Below are 23,538 nucleotides of genomic sequence, written 5' to 3' on the forward strand. Positions count from 1 at the left end.
TGTCTGGGTGGGAAAAGAATGTGGAATATTTTGGGGGTTATTCCTCCCCGTTTCCGTGTCACCAAAAGTCCCTTCTGGGCATCATGACTCCAAGCTTCACAGCTTTTCAGTCTAACAGGGATCATGGAGAGAGAGAGACCAGTGCAAGAGTTGCATTTCCCCTGTCCTCACTGACTCATCCTGCTCTAGCTCCAGTTTAGGCCTCATTGGTGTTCCTGGGCTGGGTCATAAAAAGATTTACAAGACACTGTTAAACCAGCAATAAAAACAATTAACTTTAATGGCACCTTGGTTGGGTTTTTCTCTCTTCTCCTTTTCCCCCAGAGCCAGCAGCAGGCCAAGGGCAGTGCAGGACCTGCCTGCTCCTGGCTTCCCAGAGAGAAAGCCAGGGGGAGGAAGGCAGCACCCAGTACCAGGCGCCCTGCTTTGGGTATCTGATGTGCGGGGTCGACTTAGCCAGCCTGGGATTTGGGAGGTTTGGGGTGTCCACTGATCCTGGCATCTCTGAACACTCCCAGTACCATCAATGGGACCATTCCCCTGTACACCAGGGCAACCCCATAGGGCATCCTGGCCCTTCCTGGGGCAGGGATGGAGGAGGAGAAACCTGCTCCTTGTCCTGGGACTCTGCCCTTCCCTGCCCAGTGGGGCCAGCACCACTCCTGCCCCACTACCTTGGCCAAGATGCTATGGGGCTGTGGGCCTGAAACTGTCTCTTTGTCTAGGAAGTGAATCATAGACTGTTTTGAATTGGAAAGAACCTTTAAAGCTCTTCTAGTCCAACCCTGCTGCAGTTAGCAAGGGTATCTGCAACTAGAGCAGGTTGCTCAGAGCCCCCAACAACCTGACCTGCAATGGTTCCAGAGATGAGGCTTCTATCTGATCTCTGGGCAACCCAGGCCAGTGTCTCACCACCCTCAGCATAAGAAATTTCTTCCTTTTATGTAGTCTAAATCTAGACTAGAGTGTGTGGGAGATGCTTGACTGGTAACCTTCTTGGTTGAGTGCTGTCCAATACTCCTTTCCCAACCAGTCAGGGCATTTTTCTTTCTTTCTTTCCAATAAGGGAATTAATTTCTAAGAAACTGGAAATGTCAATGGCAGATATAAATCAAAAGTGGCCAGAGGATGAACATTATCCAAAGTGCAGCAATTTAGTAAAATCATCTCTTTCCTTCCATCTCTTCCCTCCAATGGAAATACAACAATTAGCCCAGTATAAATGATAGGGCAGCACTGGTTGGAGATGCTGCTTGGGGTGAGCTCATAAGAGAGATGGCACTGAAAAACAGCTACCAAAATACAAATAAAAATTGATGGCAGCTTCTGCTGATCACCAAAGGGGAGTTATCTGTCAATAGTATGATAGCAAATGTATTTCTTTTGATGACAGAAGAGAGTGCCTGCCTTTCTTGGAATACTTCTGTATTGGTATTTGAACATCTGGACAGAGTGTTCCAAAGATGCTCTGAAAAACAGCATTGCTTTGGTGAGCTCAGAAGTTATTAAATATAAAAGAGCTGGCAACAGGAACGAATCATAAAGCACATTTGGGTTTCATATGAAATTTCCACCCTGAAGTAGAACTCCAGTGTTATACAGAAGGTGAGAGATTCCCCAACCAAGTCAGACAAAGAAAAGGGAAAAAAAAAAAAAATCAGCAAGCCAAATGTTTCAACTGTTCCTAAATAATTTGCTTCTCCCTAATCTTTTGTTGGTGGAGAAAAAAAAACCTTGTCCATAGAAATTTGGAATGGGCTGCCCAGGGCGGTGGTGGAGTCACCATCCCTGGAGGTGTGCAAGAGGGGATTGGATGTGGCACTTGGTGCCATGGTCTAGTCATGAGGTCTGTGGTGACAGGTTGGACTCGATGATCTTTGAGGTCTCTTCCAACCTTGGTGATACTGTGATACTGATACTGTGAAATAACTCCATCTCAGGCAGCAGCCTGGCTCAACAGCACTGGCGAAGGTGGCACTCCCATGCCGATGCCATGGTGTTGGATCCCAGGACTCCATGAATATATGTCGTGAGGTTTCAGCCCTAAGTTCACCTGCAGGAGAGAAGGGCTTTGACAGGGGATGGATTAACCCAGGTTGAGTGGGGATATTCATACCCCTGGGACAAATGGGGAAGATCATAGAATCATGGAAGGGTTTGGGTTGGAAGGGACCTTAAAGATAACCTTGTTCCAAACCCCCTTCCACTAGACCAGCTTGCTCAGGACTTCAAGATGCTTGCCCTCTGTTCATCCTCCTGCTTTTTCAAGCCCAGCCAGCTTATTTCTCACGCTCTCAAATGCAGAGGCACCTTATTAGCATGCAGATGCCACCATGCAATTTGCTGTAGGTTTGTGCCTCCAGCTTTGCCTCAGTGCAAATGTCCAGGGAGAGAGAGAGAAGTATAATTATCCAGCTACAGCTTTGCTGACACAGGGCAGGGCCACGCCAACGTGCCACAGCCTGCCAGCTGCTCTGCACTAACTGTCCATGGGGCATCTCTTACCCAGCCAAAAAGGGAAGTCACCCTGAGCAGAGCCTCCTCCTTCCCTTTTCACCTCGCATAACTTCTTCTGCCTTTCACCTTCCTTGAAAACGTTTGCTGTGCTTCAAAAATGCTTTGAGCACATCAGGGTTTGCTACAAAGAGAGAGTAAAAATAGCTGGAGCAGTGTTTTTTCCTCTGGAGTTTCCCTCAGTTCCAGCACTGCAGAAACATTCCTCTGAAATGGGTGCAATAATTGCTTGCTTATTTATTTCTCTTTCTCTTCGGGTGCCCTTTGTGCTACCTGTAGAGCAGAGAGTGGCCGCTGAGGTTGGCACCATCTCAAGGCACTCGGGGAATTAAAGCAGGGACAGGTAGTTGCCTGCAATTAAACATCAGGAGCTACTGCTTACCAGCGAGGCTGCCTTAACCAGCTCAGTGCCTGCTCCTGGCACGCTCTTGCCCCAGTGATTTCCATCTCAACCAGCCCTCTCATGCTTTTTCTCTCCACTGGGTGTGGATCTCGGAGTTAGCGGTTTAACCCTGGTGACAGGGTTTTAGTCTGGAGAAGAGGAGACAGAGAGGAGAGTTTATTAATGTTAATAAATATCTGAAGGGTAGGAGTCAAGAAGGGGCCAGTCCCTTTTCAGTGGTGTCCTGTGATAGGATGAGGGGCAATGGATACAAACTGGAGCACAGGAAGTTCCACCTCATCATGAGGAAAAACTTCTTTACTGTGAGGGTGACGGAGCACTAGAGAGAGAGAGACTTTCAAGACCTGTCTGAATGCATTCCTGTATGACCTGTATGATCCTGCTTTGGGAGGAGGGTTGGACTCGATGATCCTCAGAGGTCCCTTCCAACCCCTACTGTTATGTGATTCTATGATTCTGTGACAAGTGCTTTGTTTTCCAGTTACATTTGCAAACCTCTTAGAAACCAGCTGTAGGTTTGAGGCTGGAAAATGCTGTCCTAGCCCATTCCTGATGCAAATCAAAGGAGTTTGCCCCAGCTATCCATAGGGAGTACACACACAGGCAGTTAATGCAGGTTGGCTAACGAGCAGTAACTCGTTAAGTTTCAGTGACTTAGTCCTTTATGTTCTCCTGTCTGTAAGGGAGACCACACAGAAGCAGAAAGAGCAGCCAGCTCTCAGTGGCCCTGCTAGCCAGAGTCAAGGGGGAGGTGATAATTATTTGTTTGGGCTCTCCTGTTTTAGGAGAGTCACCGTTTGTTTATTTTGAAGCTGATCAGAAGCTGAGCCCTGTTTGTCTTGAGGCTTTTAAGGCAGGCCAGAGCAGAAGCCTTGAGCAGGGTGAGGAGCATGGAGAATGCACGGGATGCAGGGATGGGACCATGCTGGGAGCTGGCTGGGAATCCTGGCTAATGATAATTGTGTCTCAGAGGTGTCACATGCATGCTGCCAGTAGGCTGGGAAAGACAGGCACTCCTGACAGCCCTCTCTCTGGTGGGAGGGGGATTAGGGGATGGTTTAATGGCATTTAAGCTCCCTCCTCCCCCAGCTTCACAACAGATAGCTAAAGGGAAAAAGAAGTATACTGTTTCCTCACCCTGCTCTCACTACAGCTCCCAGCAAAAGGGAGACAAAGCCCTGGCTTATCTCCTAAGTGTTTCCCACCGCCTTGCTTAGCTCTTGGCCTCCTCTAATTCCAGTTATGGGCCCCATAATTCTCCTCTGGTGTCGTAGACAGGGTTGAAGACAAAGCTGGGCACTTCACAGGACCCACACACCAAGAGATCCCCCAGCTTGACCCACATCCTCATCTCCCACTCTGACATAGGGAGTTGCATGCAGCAAGTCAGGAGGAAACTGACTGCTAGAGCTGTGGGTCAGTGAAAGTTCGGTGTTAGAGGTGTGGGTCAGAGAAAGCTGAGTGTCAGAGGTGTGGGTCAGGGAAAGCTGAGCATGGGAGCTGTGGCTCAGGCACATGGTTGCTCCTCACTAGCAGGACAATAAAGGTCTTCTGTCACCAACCCAGTGCTTCTGTGGGTAACCTGAACCCAAACTTTCTTATCACCTCCCACAGGAAGGCAATAGCAGCATCACACATAAAGGCTTGGGGCAGGAGAACAACAACAGTGAACTGCTACTTGAAAAAGCCAGCCCCAGATAGGCTTCTCTGCTTTTCCTGTGCTGGTTCTAGAAGAGCTACTTAGAGTAGGGGGTGGAAAGCAAAACAAAACAAACCCAACCTTGGAGACAGGCTTGAAAGAACTGCACTCTGCTGGAAGAGCATGCATGTGAGATATGGGCTAGATTACAGCCTGACATGGCACGTAAAAACACTCTTTCCTTTTAACACCTTTATTGCAAGTTTTAAAGGGTAATCAGAATCTGTTCTTAGCTGTTTGCTTCCCTGCTATAAAAGGACACTCATACCTGTGAAATCCTATGACCTACAAATAGTAAAAATAGTGCTTTTTTTTTCCTCTCTCTTTTGTGCCAGTGACCTTTTGAGAGAGGCTACAGAAAGAAAATGTAAGCAAAGTGTTGTAGTTGTGTTGTATGCGAGGAGTGCAGTGAGGATACTGCTGGTTTCCACCAAAGTGAGTGGAAAAAAGAAGTGTCATCAGCATTTGCTTAAGGAAAAAATCTGGTCTCAAGGTAGCAAAGGTTCCTCTGAAGTCAATGGAATGATGCCAGTGTGTGTTGGGCCTCAGAGAAATGCACAGTTCTGCTTGGAGGAAGACACCTGTGCATGTATTTAGGTCCTTCCCTGCCTCCCAGATCTCCATCCCAAGATTTTCCTTACAGCTTCTTTTCCAGGAGGTCTGGATAGATGGATGCAGATCTGACAGCCTTCAAAAGGAGTGGTGGAAGTTTAAAACAAAATTAAGCCCCGGTAGCAGCTACCGAGGCTGCAGCCACCACAGCCCCTTGGCTGCAGCCCAAGGGAGGGTCTGCGTAGCAGCGGGGTGCAGTCACCCCCAGTTTGCCCACTCCTGCTTCCCCTCAGTGCTTGGCAAATCTCTCACTGCCCATTTTCCTGGCATCTTGCTCATGAGCCTTTCCATTGCTTGCAGTGGCAGCTCATGGTGTCGCCAGCTCCCCAACACCTGCAGCTGCAGGTGGGAGAGAAGGGCAGCGAGATTCCAGTCCCTCCAAACTTTGTTCCCTTTGGTATCATGTTTATTACTTGATGGTTTGTTGGTTTTGAGGTTTTTTTCCCCTTGAGTCAAACTCAATGAAAGTCTGAGAATGAAGTCAAACAGGTGAATTTTGTGGCCTTGGCCACACCAGGTCACAAGATTTTGCAAGAGGCCAGGGGCTGGAACGCTTTGAGCTCGCAACGGCAGCGCCGCGCTTTGATTCCTCCGGCTCACTGCGGCTCGGGAGGGTGGCTTGTAGCAAGCAGGGATCCTACAGGTACCTGGCCCTGGCTTTGATGTGGTGCTTGGCTGAAGGTGCAGGGAGCAGTGGTAGCACTGGTTCAGCCGGATGGAGTCTGACTCCATCCCTCTGTCTGGAAACGAAGCAAATGCTTCTGCCCCCACTATCAGCTCTGTGCATCATATGATTCATGCTCAAGGAGTCCCAGAATTACAGCTGTAAGGCACATTGTGTTTAGGCTCACTAAAATCATTCTGTCATAAAAGGGCTGGCCTTGTGGGCGTGCTGGGGAGGCAACCCAAAAAAAATAGGAAGGCTTCACCCAAGAGGAGGCAGGCAACCAGCCACCTTGTGCAATCAATATTCCAGCACCGTTTTCTTACTCAGAGTCTGGTTCTGCTAAAATGCCAAGCACCTTCTGGCTCAGAGCAGCTGCTTTGCTCTTCCCCAGGGGCATGGGGAGTACACAGATCCTCTGTGAGCATCCGTGCCGTCCTTCATGCCCATGCAGCAGCCACATCCAGCCCTCCCTTGCCCTCAGCATGCTTAAAATGTATCAATTTTCATTTCTTTCCAAATTATCCTGCGACTGCATGACTTGATTAAAGGCTGCTTGAAATGTGCTGTGCAATCTGGTTCATCTCCACACTGCTCTTCTGGGTTGTTTTTTTTTTTTGGAGGGGGTAGTCATGGATAACAAGGGGCTGGGCTTGGTGTGAAGGATCTTTTCCAAGCCTGCACCTCAGGGTGGAGATGCCAAGGTGGGGGACAGCCAGTGTGTGTGGGAAGCATCCCAGGTAGTTGATGTTTTTCCTGTGTTTAGGAAGTGGTTAAAAAAAAAAAAAAGGGAGAGAGAGAAAAGCATTTCACAATCATCTTCTTTTGACAATCATCTTTTCTGCACCTATTTTGGTAAACAAAGCCCCAGGTTTGTTGGTGTGCCCTGCGCCACGCGTGGCACCTGCAGAGACTCAGCATCTCCTTACAGCATTGCAGGAGAATTGCTTTGGTCAGGTAAATCCCCATCCTCGCTCTTTGCAAAGCACCTTTCCACTCTGCGGGGCTCCTGAGCCAAGTTGTGGTCTGGTCCTGGTCATCTGAGTGGGTGAGGGGCTTAGGCGGGGCTCCAGGAGGTCAACAAGAGCAGGTCTTAAGAGGCGGCTGGTTTTAAGAGTGGTTTTAAGAGGACCACTTCTCCCTTATCCCTTTCCAACTCAAGGTACTGACTTAAGAAAGTCCAGTTATGGTTGATCTTAGCTGCTGCTCAGCTTTCTTTGCTGGCATCCCACCCCGGGTTTGCTTTTGGGCCCCTCACTACGAGAAAGACACTGAGGTGCTGGAATGTGTCTGGGGAAGAGGAACAAAGCTGGTGAATGGTCTAGAGAACAGGTCTTATGAGGAGCAGCTGAGGGAACTGAAGTTATTTAGTCTGGGGAAGAGGAGACTGAGAGACCTCATTGCTCTCCTCGAAAGGAGGTTGGAGCGAGGTGGGCATCGGTCTCTTCTCCCCACTATCAGGTGATAGAATGATAGGAAATGGCCTGAAATTGTGCCAGGGGAGGTTTAGGGTGAAAATTAGGAAAAATTTCTTTGCTGCAAGAGTGGTCAGGGATTGGAACAGGCTGCCCAGAGAGGCAGTGGAGTCACCATCCCAGGAGGTGTTCATGAAATGTGTGGACATGGCACTTTGGGATACAGCTTAGTGGCCGTAGTGGTGTTAGGTCAATGGCTGAACTTGATGATCTTAAAGGTCTTTTCCAACCCCAACAATTCAGTGTTCATGTGTAATATTACTGCATCTCCACAATGTTTGCGAGTGTTCTCACCTAGGCCCAGCTTAACTAAATCATTGTTGCTTGCCAGTGAAGCACGATGCTTGCATCCTTCCACAGGTGTTTCCAGGCAGTGGGTCACAGCCTGTAGGAGCTCAGGAAAGGCAGTGCATGAAGGGAGGCAGTGCGTGAAGGAAGGCAGTGTGTGAAGGGAGGCAGTGTGTGAAGGGAGGCAGTGCATGAAGGGAGGCAGTGTGTGAAGGGAGGCAGTGTGTGAAGGGAGGCAGTGTGTGAAGGGAGGCAGTGCATGAAGGGAGGCAGTGTGTGAAGGGAGGCAGAAGTGAGGGGGAGGCAACTGCTGAAAACTTTACTACCATTGGAAGCCAAAACAAATCCTGCTCCTCCGCTTTGCCCGTGCCAGGTATTCTTTGTCAGCATGCTCTGAAATGTCTGCCCAAGGAGGGAGTGTGGGAATGGAGAGGTGTCACTGAAATGTTTCTTTTCTTGCTTTTGTAGGGAATGAATGGGCATAACAACACTTTACTATTGTTATCATTATTATTTATTATTGTTATTCCCCTAAAGCAATTAAAACAGAGCAATGATTTGTTGTAGATCAAACTCCTTCTCTGCAGCACATGCAGGCAGCGAGCTCAGGCTCAGCATTAGTATGCTGCTGTTTATTATTCTACCAGGTCTAACTGCTGTTAGTCATAAAGTCATCCTACAGTTAACCACTTTCCAAATTCATCCTGGGGACACCTCTCCTAAATTATTTCCATGCTGGTCATTTGCCATTTATTTCCTTCTCCTCTGTTTTCTGTCTCAACAAGTTTTTAATCTATGACAGCACTTTATCTCCCAACCCCATGATTATAAAATTTCCTTCAGAGACTCTACTGAAGGGCTTTATCAAAAGCCCTTTGAACCTCTCCATAAATTAGAATCTCTGCTCTCCTTTCCCTACTATTTTGTTAACTCTTTCAGGGGTGCAGAGGGATAAGGAAGGTTTCAGTCACCTTTACCAGAACAAGGTTCCCCTCTCTTTCCCCTTACTCAAGGCAGTTAATTTACATCACTATTTTGGTATTCTTTCCTCTTTTCATCACCCCTCTCTCTCCCTGCCCAACACATCCAGATGGTCTTGGGACCGTATTTTGGTGCTTTCCTGACCGGAGTATGGCCTTGGCTGAGCTCACAGCTCCCCTCTTCTCTACCTGGCACCAGTGAGGGAACCATGCTGATGTACTCCAGCCCACATGTAACACCCTGACATTTTTGCTGGCAACAGACACTTTATTCTCATGAGTATTTGGCATCTCAGATGGTCTTCTGGTGGTATTTCTCCCTTTGCTGCTCTTTGGCTGCTGCCTGACTTCTCAGTGTGATAGGAGGTGGCCCTTGCTCCCTGACGTTCCAAACAGATCAAAGAGGGAGGTAGGAACAACCTTGTCTGAAAGACAGAGCACTGGACTGGCACTCTGGAGTCTTGGATTATTTCTCCCTGCCTCTATTCTTGACCAGATAAGTAACCCTGGGTGAGTCACTTCAATTCTCCTTAACCCTCCCATTTTCCCTCCCACACTCTCTCTGTCTCTGTGGCTTAGATTTTAATATATCTAGTGCAGGAAATTGTCTCTCACTGTGTGCACAGTGCCTATTGCAATGAGATCCTGGAGGACAACTCATAATTCAGCTTGGAAATCTCTTCCCTGCATATCTGAATCTCTTTTCCTTCTTTGATGGATTCTTTCCTGTAGCTTCTTCTCTGGCTGCTTGTGGATAACAGGCACTTACTCCTAGGGTTTGGTTTGGGTTTTTTGTTTTGGTTTGGGGTTTTTTTCAGACAGTTCCTAAGAAAAAGAAATTTACACAGAATGTTAGGGGCTGGGAGGGACCTCAACAGATCATTTAGTCCAACCTCCCTGCCAGAGCAGGATCACGTATACCAGATCACATAGGAACACATCCAGGCAGGTCTTGAATTTCTCCAGAGAGGGAGACTCCACAATCCCCCTGGACAGCCTGTTCCAGTGTTCTGTCACCCTCACAGTGAAAAAACTTTTCTTCATGTTTACATGGAACTTCCTGTGCCTCAACTTCCACCCATTGCCCCTTGTCCTGTCATTGGGCATCACTGATAAGAGCCTGACTCCATCCTCTTGGCACTCACCCTTCACATATTTATAAACATTAATGAGGTCACCTCTTAGTCTCCTCAGCTCCAAGCTAAAAAGACTCATCTCCCTCAGTCCCTCCTCATGGCTTTAACATTCCCCTACTACATTTTGAGTGTAAATGATTGTTTCAGTTGACCAAAAGGTGACAGTTCCCTGAAACTTCAGTGGAAACAGGCAGCAGTAGACTAGAGGAGGAAACTATTAGTGACTCCCACTGAAGCAGCAGGAATTAGAGCTAGCACTCATCTCTGAGTAGAGGCCTGAGGAGTCACACTGGCGACAGCTGCTTGGTAAGTAAAGTGGGTGACAAATCCATCACTAATGTCCACATGTTTAGTGAATGCTGGAGAAGCTCTCAACAAAGAGCCCATCCCTTGTGCAGAACCACTGGGAACAAGCAAGGGATGAGTTTGGGAGCCTTGGTGTAACTTAAAGTGGGCAATCAACCATGGGTGTAGATATGCTAGAACCCAGGGCACGCTCCTTCTGTCCTGGAGCTCGTGGCCCTACGTGCTTCTTGTGACAGAGGTGTCTCCTGGCACCTGGCAGGCACTGAGCCTCCTCTGAAGCTGTTTGGAAATACCTTCCTTCCTCCCATCCTTTGCCCACGCACTGAGCTCTCAGGCAGAAGAAAGGGAAGACGTTACCTGCTTTCCTATTTTCCCCTCTAGATATCTCTTCAATGAAAGTGCAGAAAGGTTGAGATTTGGGGCTCATTAATAACACACCCTATTATCAGCTGAGGGTAACAAACCACCAGTTTTGGATGCCCTGATTTCTTTCTGAGTGGGTGGTTTTGGAGACGATGGAGTTGACTTTCTGGAGCGCTGCAAAATCCTTCCACCAAGAATTTGGCTGCTCAGCAGCCCTGAATACTGAAGCCTTTAGGGCATTTTTGAGTTGGGAGTGTGGAAAAGGAGGAAACCTGAGTGAACAGACTCGTCAAAATTAGAGGTTCCTCTCTGCCATGCCTCAGTTTACTCATAAGTAAATTGGGCAAAGTATTCCCTGGGCTTGTGCCTCAGGGGCCCCCAAGTCAGAATGCTTCATGCTTCAAAGTCCTTGGAGGCACTTGAATGAAAGACTCTGGAGCTGGTAATTACAGAGCATTGTGCTTTCATGAGGCTGTGAGATAGGGAAACCTTTGCCAGGCAAGGTTTGGAGAAGCAAATCAACCCTGTGCTGCCAAACCCTCCGAGGGGAAAGTGGCAGATTTACTGGTGCAAGCGTCAAAAATCAGCTGTTGTCATTGAAGGCCGTTGCAAATGGATTTGTGGCAAGACTCTATCTGCACAAAGCTGGCTGCCAGGAACAGAAGGCAGCCTCGGCAAAGCGAGACAGGGGCTGGGGCTGGTGGTGGGATTTGCATAGGAGCAGGTTAGGAGGCAGCTCCTGCTTGGCTGAAGTCAGCTCAGCCCGACCAACCCAGCCAAGCTCTGCTCATTTCCCTAAGCTGGATTTTTGGCTTCTTTCCTTGAAAAACATCTTCTCAGGGAGAGAGAGGGAGAGAGAAAGGAGGTCAGCTGTGTCAGAGGATGTTTTGCCTCTCTCCCTTAGGACTCGGTTACGGATTTAACACGAGATTTCCTTAAAGCCCTGGGAAAAAAGCAGGCTTCCAGTTGTAGGTCAAAGCTGTGATTCACCTCTCCATTTCTGCTTCACTTCAGGAGTGAGAGGAAGTAATTTGGGTCACTTCTGGCCTGTGCAGGGGCATCTCTACACCGCTCTGGCTCCAGCCTGGGCATGGGATGGAGGAAGGAGATAGGAGCAGGGGTCTCCTGCCCATGGTGCTGTGTCTCATCTCTCTTTCCCTTGCAGAAGAGGGAGACGTGGTCCTCAGAGGTTGATTTTCATCCTCTATGCTGTGCCTGGCACTGAAAATGAACTAGAGAAGTGTCACTCTTACCTGCACAAAGGCATAAAATATGCCTCAGGTCTTCCTTTTGCTTGACTATAGTAAAAGCTCCAAGACCCCTCACGGCTCATTCTGCTGAAATCTCTTTTAGAAGTGCCAGTCAGGAGCTGTCTGCATCAGGGAAGGTGTCAGAAGAAGATGATAAATGATGAGGTGCCTGCATTATTGCTAAGGGCCCATTAAAAATGAGACACCTTTGAATTCACCAGGTAATAACAGGCACGGGGTATGGGTTATTGGGCTCTTTTTCAGCAGGGAGATGATAAATGTTCCTGTGGAAAGAAGTGCCACACCCCCTCCAAGAAGACATCCTTCCTTCTCCCATCAAAATTCCTGGGTCAAAGGGAAGGATTTGGTTTCACTGTTAACACTCAGCCAGGGGAAATATGTGCTAGGTGCGAAAGCCACCTGTTCTTGGTGCAAACCTGGCCGGGGAGATGTGCAAAGAGCAAAGGCTCCAAGGCAATTTGCCTGTCACTCATCTTCTCAGGAACTTAGGGGTGATGGGGGGGTGTGGATGTGTGTGCAAGGCCCCCAGGAAAACTATCACTTGTGGTGAAAATTGCAAACAACCTCTTTCACCGTTTTGTTCCTTTGTAAAACAAAATCAGAGTTGTCTCGTTGCAAGCAAAACAACAAAAAAGGAACTCTAAAATCTTGGGTCAATATTTTTGTGTCCATCTACTTACAAGTGGCTTAGTGTGGCCCTTGGAAATCCCACCACTGATGACTTTGCTCAATGCTAATCTCCAGGTCTTTTGATCTTTATACATTTAGGCCTTGACCTGAGAAATTAATGGGAGCCTTTCTCTTGCTCACTGGGCATCCTCTTAGGGACTGACTCATTGATTTTTAGGTTTGTTGACTGTGCCTCTATCATGGACACAAAGTACACCATGAAAGTTTAATGAAATATTAAAATAGGATATTTGTTGACAAGAGTGACCCTGTGTGTCATGCAGGAAAAACTGCATGTTCAGAAGGGTCTTCTCAATGTCCTTAACTTCCTCCAAATCTGATGTTTCCCAGCCATGGGCTCCATCTTCAGGACTTCCTTGACTGGACAAACTACCTGATGGTGGCACATCTTGAGTAGATTTAGAAGGTGTCTGAGCACACCCTTTGCTATGCCTGGAAATCATGTCTAGGGTGAACACATCCAGACTTCCCAGACATGGTCATTGCATATATGCAGATAGGCTATGGCTCAGAGAGATGCTCCTGGGATGGTGCCTTGGATGTGTGCTGTGCGCTCTGCAGAAGGGGAGCAGTAGTAGGAAGAGAGTAGGAAGGAAATCCAGCATGTTTGGGACCTGACAGGGCAGCAGGGCAAGACATGCACGTGCCTCCATCTGGGAAATCTTCAAGGAGAAAAAAGTGGATCTCCACCAGGAGATAAGCACAGCCAGGCTTCGGTAAATGGAGGTGAGAAGTGGGTTGTCTTGCCGAGGGGCTCTCACTGAGCAAAGCCTGCTGTCAGCAGAAGGGAAAGTGCTAATCAGCCCCAAACTTTTAAACATTCCCAGGGATTCTTGGCCTCGTCTCTTCTTGCAAGCTCTTCGCTGGAAGAGTCATTCCTGTAAGCTTCAGCCTCCAAAAGAGAACCCAGTACAGAGAGGCAGCCCTGCTCCTTCCAGGCTGCAGAAAGTTTAGCTCCTCTTCCCTTCTGCTGTGCCCCTTTGTGGTATCCTTGTCCACCTTCTTCACTGGAGTGAAGGAACTGTCTGCTGTTTCCTACGCAATAGCGGTGGGTATTGCAGGTGAAACGGTGACCTATTCGTCTTCATTCAGCTGCTCTGACATTGCACAGCCTCTTTTTCTGGCCAGAGTCTCAAAACTCAGCTATTAAGAGGAAGCAAGCTGTGAAATCTCTCTCCAGGCATCTGAAGGAGCTTTAAGAGATTTTCAGAAGTGCCGAACCTTTAGATGTTCCCAAAGATTTTAGAGGAATCTCAAGTGCTTGCCCCTGGCTATAACCCCATCCCGGGGCTTAGGGCTGTCGCCATGAGCAGAGGGGCCTGGTTGCAAATCCCCCACCTCTTGCCTCATGTAGGTCAGGTTCTCTCCACTTTCCTAGCCCCAGGGAAAGCAAGAGTCCTCCTGTGAGGTATTCCCAGTCTTTCTGTTGAAACTGTTTGACTTTCTGTAATTGGGAAATCAGCACTGGAATGAGCCTAAGAATAGGCACAGGGAGATGAGAAACCTTCTCTGGGGTTTTTGTGAGAGCAGGTGACACTGGTGCTGTTGCCTGTGGCAGGAGAAGGATTGCAGCTGGAGATCCTGAGCAGAACATGGCACCTATCCAACTCCAGGTGACGAAGCTTAGAGCAGCTCAGGACCTGGTGTTTCTTCTGTGTATGGCATCCTACCTCCTGTGCATCCCATGTCTGAGCACTTCGCTGGGCAGGAGCTCCATCCTGGGGGTGTGGGCACCCAGCATAGGGGTGTGGGCACCCAACGTGGGCACATGGAATTCATCAGGAAACCTCAGTTACATGCTGCCACGTCATGTGGCTTTTAGATTTGGCTCTTTAACTATAACTGAAGGCACTCATACTGGAAAAGGACATCCAAAGGTGGGGCTCGCATGAGGCCAGGTGATGTGCTGGGCAGCATTGCTTGCTCACAAGATGTTTTTGGCTAGGGGCTACCACCACTCATTCCACCCCTCTCTGCAGTGGGGACAGGACCCTCAGCAACACCCCCAGTGCCCTCAGCCCGAATGGCTGCAGCCAGCCCTTTGTCCAGGAGTGCTGAATGCAGGGTTGAGTGGTCCTGGCTCCACCAGACGCCACACTTGAGAGCTGGCTTTGAGGAGGGCTTTCAGCAGGCACTAGGAGGTGGCAACAGGCCCTTGGGTTGGAAGATGGGGAATGCAGCCTTTGTCCTTTTCACAGATGAAGATGGCAGCCGGGTCCAGCCAGATTCCAGAGGCATCTGGACAGCCTCTGTCATCGAGGTGGGATGATTGAGGTGGGGGGGAAACAGGACATAAGGGGAGTTATCTCCCCTCTGCCTTCTTGGCTGAGAGGGGTCAGCTGAGAACTGCAGGAAACCAATGATGAAACAGCAGTGTGGTGGGAGGCTGTAGTGCAGTGGCCACAGAGCTTGGGCACCCTGGGCAACCAAGGAGGTGCCGAGAAGAGGCTCCACAGGGTTGGCTACAATATTTGTCTTTCTGGGGCAAAGGGTGGCCAGGGGGAGTGTATCAGAGGAGGTGATCTTCATGCCCTGTCATAAGAAAGAGGCAAAAGGGAGTGAGAAACAGGAGGAGGGGGGAACAGAGAGGGGCGGAAACTGAAAGCCAAGTGAACCTGCTGCCTTCCCCAGACTCCATGGCACCACTGGTCATTTCTGTAGGTTAGAGGGGTTGTCAGCGAAAGCTGTAAGGACAGGTGTAAATCTGTCTTGTCATTCCACCCTTCCAGCGTCTTCTCACCTGAAGGGCTCCCATTTATTGCAGAGTGCAAGCAAATAAAGCCAGCCATCACTCTGACTCGCAGAGAGCTTGAAAAGACAGCCCATGCCACCAGTTAACCTCCATCCTCTTGCCTTTCCCCTCCCATGAGGAGTTTTTACAGCCAGCCCGAAACTAACCCCCCAAAGCTGTTTGTTAAAGCAAAGCAAATAAGGGCTATTGCAGCCCAGACCAAAATCCACTTGTTTGCAGTCTGATTTTTAACTGTCATTCCCATCAGAAAGAGGGCAGGGGGAGGGCTGGAGGCTGGCCCCAGCCCAGGGCAAGAGAGGCCATTTGTCTGCCAGGAGGAGAGAGGTTTCGGCAGCTTTCAGGGCAGGCAGCGAGGGGGGTGAGGGGGATGCCACAGGCCTTTCTGAATCAGGGGAACATCTGCGAAACGACCCCAAAGTGTGTGTCGGGGTGGGGACATGACCTTTGGATGCGGTTTCCCTGCTCAGCCAGGCAAGGCAGGTCCCTTCACCCAGCTCCTTCCTCGTCTTCTCTTCTTCCCTTGGCAGATTGTGTGCCGCCGAGTTTTGTCCTCAAACCGGGAGCGCAGCTTTTGTCTCGCTCTTTAAGAAGCCATCCACAGCATCAGCCTCCCCATGGTTTTCATTAAGAAAGGGATGGTGTGTTTCCCATCAAGAACGACTTTAATCTTGACTGAGTTCTGAAAGCTCAAGGTTTGCAGTTTTCTTCGGCCACCTTTGATTATTACTTCTTGTTTTCCAACTCAATATTATAGATCCTTCCTCCCGGCTGAAGTCCTTAATGGCCCAGACCATCCCCACTCCCCCAAGTACCCATTCTGTGGATGTAGCAAACTCTAATTAATTATAACTTATCTCATGACTTGTCAGCATCACATGTTTGATCCTGTTTAGAAACCATATTCCCAGGGGATGGAAAGACTCGGGAGTAGGTTGATGCTACTCAACAGTGATTTAATGGACGCATTAATGCCGAGACAGATAACTGTGTAGCCATGTTAAGTAATACATCAAGAATCTTTCCAGAGAGGCAACTTTACAGGTCACTGCAGAACTGCTAACTGATATTAACCCCCTTTGCATTGTGCTGTGCATATGGGCGCTGGGAGTTCACACACTTTCTTTTGTTTGTTTTTTTTTTCGAGCAGCCTCTTCCCATTCCCCCCTGGAAGCGATGGAGATATTAGACGCCTAATGACAATGTTTCACACGCGGGGGTGGGGTGAGGAGGACAACAGGCTTGTTAACCGGGTTGATTTTAAACACACCCAATTACTGGCCCGGAGGAGGCCAGGAGCTGCTGCCCCGTCGCAGAGATGCTCCGGGCTGTGCCGGGATGTCGGGGCAGCTCCCGGGCACGGCTGCGGATGAGGTCTTTTCCCAAAGTGTCCCTTTTCGGCGATTTCCACCTTCCTCTACCCCTGGAAGGCTTTTCTCTATCCCTGCTCCGGTAGGGATGCCCGGTGCAGCCCCCTTCACCGAGCTGCTGTCGTTTCTTTTCTGCCAAGCTGCTTCCCGGGATGGGAAGGGATGACGGGGACTTGTCCGGGTGGCCCTGGAGGCCTGGGAGCTAGCCGGGAGGACGCCGGCAGCTGCCGTGTCCCAGACGGGCGGTTCGCGGCCCTGACGCCGGTTCTCCCTCAACCCCGGCGGAGGAATGCGGTGTACCGGGCAACAGCGGTCCGTCTTTCCGTCCCTCGGGGTGTCCCAGCCCCACACGAAATGATTGGGGAACCCAACCGCACCATCCTACCATCACCATCTCCTGCCTGCCCGCCAAACCACGGTCCCCGGTGCCTCCCGGTCCCGTCCCGTTGGGTTATCGGGGCCTAGGACACGGACCGACCCCTCGAAAGATATCCCCAGGGGCACTTCGCTTTGTCCCCTTCTGTCTGGGGGGTGGACAGAGGAGTCACCTCCTCACCTGGGAGCACTCAAAGCGGCTCGGGGGAGGCACCCAAGACCCAGCGGTGAGTTCCCGTGGGCTGAGGGCTCCCCCTCTCTGCTCCCCTCGCTCCAGCCCGGCCCGGCTACACCGTGGCCCCAGGAAGCACCGGGGGGACCCCGAGTGCTGCTGCCTCCCCTGGAGGGAGCTCGGGGCACCGGCCCGGCAGGGAGTGACATTTGCCTTTGTCGCCGAAATTGTCTCCCTCTAAGGATTCGTACCCCGCGGCAGGAAGAAAGTGCTGCGTATCCCTGGCTTCTTCCCATCCCTTATTCCCTCTCCCTGTTTCCTGCCCATCGGACCCATCAGAACGAGGCAAAGATGCTGGGGAATCACCTTGTTGGAAGGGAAAAACCCTTTTTCCAGCCAGGGTGACGCCCTGGCCAGGGTCGCCGGGGCTCCGCCACCCGCCCTCCCATCACCTGCCGGCGGGGCGGCCCCGGGGACCCGGCTTGTCACCAGGTGACAATCCGCGACTTGCTTGAGGAAAACAGGCCGGGGAGGAGGAGAAACCAGCCGGCGGTGCCAAACTTTCGGTGGGGCGAGCGGAGAGCGGCGAGCGGGCAGTAGGGATCGCCCCTTCTAGCTCCGCGGGGAAAGCTCCCTCCGGACACGGGCCCGGCTCCTTCCCTGATTTTTTGGGAAAGGCAGAGCGTGGAGACCCAACCCCTCTAACAGGGACGAAGTCCGACGTGTCCGGCCGGGGATCCGCTGCTCCCCGCGGGGCCACGGGCAGCCCCGCCTCGGGGGACTCCAGAGGGTCTCCGGGAGCTCCGCCGTTGTCTTCCAGCTCGTAGAAAGGTTTCACCTCCTCGGGAAGGGCATCTCTTACATTTTTTCTCTCTTGTTGGCTGTTTGCAGGGCGGAGGGCAGGGAAGGTGGTACGGTTTGCCCAGGTTGGGAGGGGAGGATGGTGTGCCACTGCTGATTAAACGCTCTCCCCGAAAGATGGTATCCGACATGAGATAATGAGGCTCTGTGACCGGCCCCAGGTTCCCTTTAAGTTTTCCCATGGACTCGAGCTGTCGCCAGTTCACAAAACGACAGTGTAAGACAGCACCACGCTACTCAGATCCAATTTACGGCGCACAAAAGCTGATCCCCAAATCCCCACTAACAAACCGGGACCCGCAGACAATTCCGATAATGTTTAGTTTTTATTCATTTCGCGTCTAATTAACTGGAATCCCACCTCCTCTCCCCCCCTCAACCCCCACTTCTTGACAGCGCCCAATTAATCCGCAATGTATGTCAAAGGTCTAGAACCCACTGTAAACTGCTAAACCTCTGCAAAGATTTCTGTGTCTCTGTATTGATCTGATTAGGACCGGGGTGGTTTTTCCTTGTTCTTTCTGCCTGCAAAATAAAAATGTCATGCTTTTTTTTTTTTTTTGCTTTTTTTTTTTTGCCTTTTTCTTTTCCCCTGTTATCCTCACAGCTTTACTTTCTCCAAGTCTAATAGGATTTCTTCAAGGCGCCTCCAAACCTCCCTGGGTGCCCATTTGGGGGAAAAAAAAAAAGAGAGAGAGAGAGAGAGAAAAGAAAAAGAAAGAAAAAGAAAAGACTTGGGTTGATTTATTTATTTTATTTAATTTTATTTTAAACCAGGAGCTCCAAAGGGAATCAAGCAAAATGAAGTTATGTGCGAGACAGGGAGAGGAGCGAATGTGATGGGTGGGGAGTTTGGGTGAATCTGGAGTCGCTGCGAAACGTCTTGTCTGGGAAAATAAACGGGAGCACGGAAGGATAGGAGTGGGATAAGCCTTTTCGCGGGGGGATAAACCAATGTTTTTTTTAGGGGCTCGGATGGTGCGGATCGCCCCTGCCCGAGGAAGCGAAGCGATCCCCGGGGCCGGGGCTGCCACCGCCTCGCTTCGCTCCGGTGGGGTTGGGGCAGCTCGTTTCTAATCTTCGTAGGGAGCGAATATAAAAGAGGAATTTATTAGCTTTCAGGCCATCAGAGGAATAAACATTGATTTTATTGACCTAATTATGGGCCAAATGACTCCTTCCATCGATCACGTAAAATACTTCATTTGGAGAAAACCAGGCGCGGGCGCCCGGAGGCGGGGAGGTGAGCGGGTGGAGATGGGGGCTGCAAAAAAGGAAGAAGGAAAGAAAAGTAAAAGCTAGAAAATGTATGGAGAGGGTTTTAATGCAGTTAACGTGCCCGTCGCGCTGGAGCTCAAGCCCTGTCTCCCAGACGTTCCAGTGCGGATGTTTTGCAAACTAAAGCTTTTATGTCGAATTCCAATCCGGCCAGTCAATTTGGCTAAAATAGCATTAAACAAATGGACAGCGGTTTATTTATATTCTCTCCCTCCTTCCCTCTATTTTATAGACAGATAAGAATTATTTGAAATGTATTTTACAAGCACAAGACAACACGTCGGTTCAGCCCGAGAGCAGCGATTTCTCGTAATTAGAGTAGGCTCGACACTAATAAAGAAGCAAACAGGCTTTTTTCTCTGCTTCAACCCAGCTACTGTCACCAGCCCTTCGCTGCATGGGAGGGGGGGATGGCCGTGCCACAGCGAGAGGAGGTGGGGCGGGCGCACCTGAAGGCACCTGCCTGGAGAAGGGGCAGAGAGTGGCTCCGGGGCCACCGTCTCCTTTCTTGCTCTCGTCCGTCAGGACACGTAGGGCTCGTGAAACATGATGGATTGGGTTGGGGTTTTTTCCTTCCCTTCTCTATCGGGTGACAGCGAGATCTGACTTTGGATTTATTTGCTTGAGAGGGTTTTTTTGGTGGTGCGGGACGAAAGACGCTTTTGGCAGGGTGTTTGCTCCCTTCTTATGTCACCTGGGATATTAGATCTCGTACACCTTGACCTAGCCTTAACTTGTAAGAGTAGGGGGTGTATGCTTTTCAGTCTAGTTGTTTCGTAAGGTGGAATCTATCCCTTTGAGGTCCCTAAACTGGGTTTGGCGCTTCCCTTGCCCTGCCGCCTTATTCCTCCCTTCTGGCGAGCTTTGCAGATTCCTACGCTCCTAAACTCTGACTGCCAAACTCTCAGAGCCTTGATCTGAACTCTTCCGATCCTTTTTCGCCCCTCTTTCCTCATCAGTCATCCCCCGGGACCGGTTATTCTGCGTCAGCCGCCGTTCCTCGGCGAGGCGGGCAGAGATGCTGTCGGCCGTGGCACGCATTGTCTCCCATCCCATAAACGCCTGACTGTCACTTCTAATAGCTCTGTTACTGCAATTCGTTAAGATGAGCGGGGACACTGCCCCAACACACACCCCCACTCCCCCGACCCCAGCCCCGGGAGAGCAGAGCCGGGGCTCCGGGCTGTCGAGCCGAGCCGGGCCGCCCAGGTGAGCTCCAGCCTGGGCAGGTGAGAGCGGCCGGTCCCGGCGCCATCCTGTGGCCGAAGCCCACGGAGCGTTCGGTGGGATGAGCCCGACCCTCGGTGGGCCCGGTGGCGGTGAAGGGGGGCACCCCAGCACTCTCTCCTCGGCAGCGGGAGGAGCGTTCACCCGGAGTTCACCCCCCACCCCGCCGCTCTGCTTGCCTCCTTCCCTCTGTCTCATTAAGATTGGGCTTTATGCAGAACATCTGTAAGGGAAGGCAAAATAAATGACAACACTTTTACACCACTTCCTACTTAACTCCGCTTTTTATGTGGCTGCGCTGGATTTTCCGACGCTTTGTACTGTTTCAATCTTGTTTGGATGTTTGTACAAGTAACACTCTGCCCACTTCAGCTCTTGGGACGGGCTTCTCTTGTATTTTCTTTCTCATTTCCACCCCCGTCCCCGTCCCCAGCTTGCAGACAGGGTCTTTCACAAGAGGGTCTGCTCACTTTGCTGTCGGAGGGAAGAGGAGCAGGATTTGTGCTGCCTTCTGCAGCCTGCGCCGGGGCAAACGGCTGCACAAGTGGTGGGCATTAATCACGCCCTGTCTTTGCAGAAGGTGAGCTCCGTGCACCCACTTCTTCCCTCTTAAAAATCCGGCCCCCACTCCGCCTCTTGTCCTTTCAGCCCGTCGCCGTCCTGTCTCCTCTGAACAGCATTTTTCCCCTGACCTGGGATCTGGACAATTGTCCTAATGGTATTTAAAGAAAACATGGATTAAACATTCGTTAATGCTTCTCTCCCGTATTTGGACTGTAACCTCAGAAAGCACGGGACGTGTGTCAAGCCTCACTCTAAGCGGCATAAAGGCTTTTTTTCTTCTTCTTTTTCTTTTTTTTGGAGGGCAGGCTGTGGGAAGGGATTGTTGCGAGGGAATGGGGGTAGCTCCTGTGGTCCCCGAGGTGAATTGGGCACCTGAATGAGCTTGATTAAGCGGGAACCGCTTTCCCGACTATATTTTAGTTCCCCAAACCCTCAAGAACCGGTCCCAAAGCGGTGAGAACGTGGGTCTGCTCGCCGGGAGCACATTTTCCCTTCTTACATCCAGAAGCTCAGACGTGATGCCCATGGCCCCTCCACTTATTTTTTCCTATCCCCTCTCCCGTCTAACTAGAATAATTTCCACCGCAGCCGCTCTTCCGAGCCCGCTTGTGAGCTTTAGGTACTCTTTAAATCCGTACCACTTTAGACTAGGCTGCAGCAACAGGTGAGCGAGGGGTTTTGAAGGGTAGGAAAGGGCTGGTGGCCTCAGGGGGGCTGTAGGCACCGAGCCGCCGGGACGTGCATCGACCGCGGGAAGGATGCTCCGCGCCGCAGAGCCCGGCGCCGGGGCAGGGGCGAGCCCAGCGACTCCCCGACAAAACCTGCTGCGAAAAAAAACCAAAACAAACCAAACTTTTTTGCCCTCAATCCCAGTTACAGAGCGGGGGGGGGGGGGGGGTGGATCCGCGCTTCGGATTGCTGCACAAATGTTGTTTACACCTGCAATGCGAAGTTGGCTGGATTCTGCTCTGCTCGGCATTAATTGGAAATCTTTTCCGTCTGCCCCAACTCCCGGATCATCTGGGTCTAATAAATGTTCACAACACCCCTGCTGCTCCAGAAAAACGCTGTGGCAAGAAGTCGGCTCTGGCCCGTGTTTCTGAATCCCAGCAGAAGAGTCATTACGGCAGGAGTAAGAGTGGCCTGGGACTTGTTTTGGGTCCAGGGGAAAAGATGGGGGGCTGGGGTGGAGTGTGCGTGGGGGGAGAACTGAGAGAAAGAAACCTGGATGCGAAGCGGGGGTTATAAAGCTTCTATATGTTGTACACACACACACACACACACGTACAGAAACGCGAGGAGCAAGTGCAAGATCGAAAGCAGAGCTAGTCTTTTCTGCAGCCACGTGTGCCATTAAAAGCAAATAATTCAAAGTACTTTTAAACTATAAAAACATGGGATCTCTCCTCTTCTGTTAGTATATTTTGGGGGGTTGGGGAGTAAGGGGGTGTAGGTAGGGAGAAGGATATAGATCCCGTCTCCCCTTCTCAGATGACCTCGAAGGACCGGTTTTTTCACTTTCCCATGTGTGCGTCTTTACACTTTCCGGAAATCAATCTAAAGTTTGTTCAAAATGTTAAACTAAAATATAACAGCACTGCCAAACCTCCCACGCCCTAAAGACACAGAGGAGACCCTTAATTTTACTTTTTTTCCCTCTGTGTTTTTGGTTGTTGTTTTTTTTTTTCTTACTATTATTATTATTTAATTTCCATCTTGTGCTCCCCATGGAAATGATCTCCGGAGGGTTTTGCCGGGTCGTGGGTGGTTGTGGGAGCATGTAGATGAAGGAGGTTTTGGGGGAAGCGTCGCGGTGCTCCGACGTTCCCCAGGAGCACCGAGAACTAGGGCTGAGGCGCTGGGCTGTCTGCCCCTCGCCTCTTCAGGTGTGCCCCGTGGGGAGTTGTGCTTTTGTAACAAGGGAGAGTTGGGAAGCGGTGGGGAAGGAGGAGAGGAGGGGAGGAATTTTCTCCCTCCACCAACATCTCCTGGAGTGCTGCTGGGATGTAGCCTGTAGCCCCTTGCCCTGCACGTCGGGTCTCGGCTTCAGGCTGGCCGAAGTGACCAAATTCTTCAGCGAAATTTGCCGCAACATTTTGTCTTCGTTTTACAGCCCCCATGTGAAGCCGGGACGGGTGAAGATCTTCCCTCGCCCTGCGCAGGCAGATGCCAAGGGTCAAACATACAGGGGAGGGGTAAAAAACAAACCAAACAAAAAAAAACCCCACACTATTGCAGCCGCCCCCAAGCCTCCTAACTGGAGCACTGGGAAAAAATAAAGCTCTTCCTTCCCTAGAAAATCGGGGGCAGGGGGGTTAAAATTGATTTTTGAGCTCTGGGGATAGTTCGTGCTCTTCCGGGCAAGAGGGAAGGAATGAAATTAAATTACCGGTGACATGGTCACAATGTGGGTCCCCCACCGCTGCGACCCGGAGCTCCTCCGCTGCCCAGATCTGTCGGGAGCCATCCCCCTTGAGCAGTGGTTTCAGTCCTGCAGCCCATGAAGAGCTGCTGCCGGGGAGGGAGTGATGCCCGTGGCAG

This window comes from Dryobates pubescens, chromosome 25 (assembly GCF_014839835.1).
Source record: "Dryobates pubescens isolate bDryPub1 chromosome 25, bDryPub1.pri, whole genome shotgun sequence".
Lineage (NCBI taxonomy): Eukaryota > Metazoa > Chordata > Aves > Piciformes > Picidae > Dryobates > Dryobates pubescens.